We start from the raw sequence: 3,572 nt of genomic DNA on the forward strand, positions 1-3,572 counted from the left end.
CCCTCATTACTTTTATCATTATAGATATCGGTCTAGAGAAAGAAACGGTTAATTTTGTAAGTCCATTATCGGCCAATGTGTTTCTGATTGAGTTCCGGTGATTTATGGAAGTAGTAATCTAGAGGTCCTCGTAAATTTTTGGGCATTCTTATCCATGGTACTTTATGGGAAACATATTGCTAGGGTGATAAATACTGCAGTGGAATGTGGTTTCTTATCGTGGAAAGAGGAAGAAGATCAAGAACCTGATATAATGGGTTTATTGTAAATATTTAACTTCGGTCCCAGTATCAGTTTTTCATTCGATTTAAGTCCCCACGCAAATAGCCTAGCGGGTGCAGAAGAGGGCTGTTTGTGAAATGGAGATGTTTAAAAGAACATTTTAAGGGATTCCTTGCAAAACACTTTTACAAAAATACATGCAAAATTGCCACGGCCCTTATATACCTCTAACCATTATCCTCCTTTTATGTATCGCTGCTGTTTTTGTGTTTCTTTTAAATTCTTCTGAGGAATAGAAAGCTCCTTCTTTGGATAACAATATCTTGTAGTTGTCTATTTAAGGGGAAAAGAAAATTTCTCTTCTTTGTCTATAGGGAAAAATTCTGATCGAGTACAGATGTCGCTTCACAACAACCAACCTATATATCTCTATCAGAGCAAAATGCTGTATTCGCTACTCCAGTTCCCCTTCCGATATCTCGGGTGAAACATAAAAAAAAAAAGAGTATTAAGATGAGGTCGCACTGAACGAGAAAAGCAGGGGAGGGTCGCCAGTACAAAAAGTCGCCAGGGACGAAACGAAAACGAATAACTTAGAATTCATTTGTATTCCGAACTGCCAATACTGAATTTGTATTTTGAGAAAAAGTGAACCGAAAGAAGTTTGTAAGAGTTTCCGATAAACTCGTATAGATAATCTATAGGAATGCTTGGGTGGACCGAAGAAAAACTACTGAAGGCTAATTAATGTAGAAATCAGAACATCGCATCCTTCTACGTGTACAGGTTAAGGCAACTTTTGAGGAACCATTTTGGTTGGGATCACCTTCATTGTACAAAGATGATACTGACCAAATATTTATGCGACTTCTTGACATTTAAAAAGTATTAAATCGTAGGAATAATTTAACTCTCTGTAGATAGAAAAAATCAGTCGGTTAGAATTGTTTATAATCCAGCTGGATTTTTAAACTATTATTATGCCACAGCAGACAGGAACGTATAAACAAAAACAGCAGCAATTACAACATCCTCATGATCAGTCGATATTCGAGAATGGACGAGCAATGAGTGACTTGTGTTTTGCTTCCAGTTGGGTGAAAAGGTAGGGAGTTAAACTTGCATCCTTAACACGGTTCTTAATTTGTGGTACTATTGTTTTTGAGACGAAACAAAGACAGTTGAAGGTGACCCGGGTCGAGTCACCAAAGTTGAAAGTGCCGATTCGTTAAATGAAATTTAAATGCCTAAAACGCCTGAGTCCGTCCGTCCAAGTGACAGAACTCGACTCCCATTGGATGAATTTTTAAAATTTCGGGTTATTTCTATACATAAATGGAAGATGTTTCAGATATTTGGGCATTATGGGGTTTTTGTCAATGATATACAGGAATTTTACTAGTAGGGATAAGGTGGTTATCCCTTTGTATAAGCCCATGGTTAAGCCGCATCTTGAATACTGTATACAGATCTGGAGGCCTCATTTTAAGAAGGATGTAGAGCTGCTGGAACGGGTGCAGAGAAGGGCAACAAGATTGGTGAATCTGGTTGCTCTTCTCTGCACCAATCTGGAGTTGCCCCAAAAGGGCAACCAGAGATTGGTGAATCTGGTTGCCCTAAAAGGGTGCTCTTACCTAGAAAGGCTTCAGTTCTGCAAATTGCAGCGTCTCGAGACTATGCATCTGCTGGATGATCTGATTGAGGTGTTTAAAGTCTTGAGTGGATTGAGTAAGTTGAATGTTAATGGCATTCTTCCTCTTGCTGCAGAGGAATTTTCTCTAAGTATTGATCGCGCTGCACGTGGATTCTTTTCGCAAAATTACCAACTCAAAATTTTTCGGAAAAAACTTAAAATAGTTGACGAACCTATAGAAAACTTTCACAGAACTTAACAAAGAGATGCTCTATGGACATCGAAAATTACAGGCAGTTACCAGCAGAATACGACGAAAACATCAAATACAAAAATATCGGAGAATACACCTAAAATACAGTGCGTGGAAAAAGTACGGGAGCTCGTGCTTCAATTTATATAAATATCTTCCTAAATCAATAATATAGCATTAGAACTGCATACTGTCTGGAAAAACACGAACCACAGATTTACAGTAATCCAGAGGACCGTGATTGAAAATCTTCCATAGAAATCAAAATTGAAGCAGTATGACATTTTGAACTTTCTAAAGAACGAATTACAGATATTGAACGGTATCTTTTCTGCTTCAATAGAACACATCTGGTCGAAGAAAGAGATCTTATCGGATTATAAAGCGGTGTTCAATTCTTTTGGGGAGGCGCTGTGTATCAGAGAAATATCCTTCGTGCGCGAGTTCAATTTTCTAACGGAATGAATGTTTACAAACGTTTTCCATAACCTTTTAAAGTCCTCGAATAGAAAACGTGACAGGCACGGAAACATATTTTTCAGTTAACGTCTAGAAATGTAATAACGTTAGAGAATAGCAATGAAGTGTAGCGACTTCTTTGATGCAAGGTAATGACGCATTCAGTAGAACCTGCTACCCCGGGGTACGGCAGGAAATAAACAACCACGCCAGGAACTAGGAAATGAAGGAACGACGAATAAATGTATGAGCTTAGCTATGCGAGTTGAACACCGAGAATATTTATTACCCAGGGTATTCCAAATAAATCAAAAACGTGATTTCGAGCTTCCAATGTGTACTGGTGCTGCTGTTACAAAGTTGTGTTCCTCTCTTTCTCACTCGCATATATACGTATTTTACCTCCCCCCACCTTTAAATTGATGTATAAATACCATGTTTACTTTGTGGTATACCTGGTATGTATACAATATTTTTTATTATAAAACTGCAGCAAAGAAACCCAATAGTTCAAATGTTGTTTCCACATCAGTTAAGAATCTTTGATTTCCCTTTTAAGTGCATTACAATTATGTGATTAATATTTTAAGGTGTCTTAAATTATTTCTAATTATTTATTTGTTATTTAAATAAATCCTAAAATACTGCCTTAATTTTATGTAATTTTTTTTATTACAATGACGTATATAAAATTAATATATGTACTCCCTGTCCGAAAAATTAGACACTTTTATTCAACATCTAGTAGCGCCGGCTTTTGTCAGAATTACAGTCCATCCTTTTCGTGGGAGTATACGCTAGGTTTGACCATTCTTCCATCGGGATATTTGTTAGCTGCTGTAGAGAACTGGGAACCGAACTGACCTTTCCAACATATCCCAGACACTTCTATTGGATTCAATATGGAGAAGTAGGCGGACAGGGTAGATGTTGAAAATATTGAGAATGTTCCTCGAACCATTCAGATATGATTTTTGCAAGGTGGATTGTTGAGTTGTCTTGAGA

The sequence above is a fragment of the Mastigoproctus giganteus genome, chromosome 1 (assembly GCF_048544385.1).
Source record: "Mastigoproctus giganteus isolate SK-2022 chromosome 1, ASM4854438v1, whole genome shotgun sequence".
Lineage (NCBI taxonomy): Eukaryota > Metazoa > Arthropoda > Arachnida > Uropygi > Thelyphonidae > Mastigoproctus > Mastigoproctus giganteus.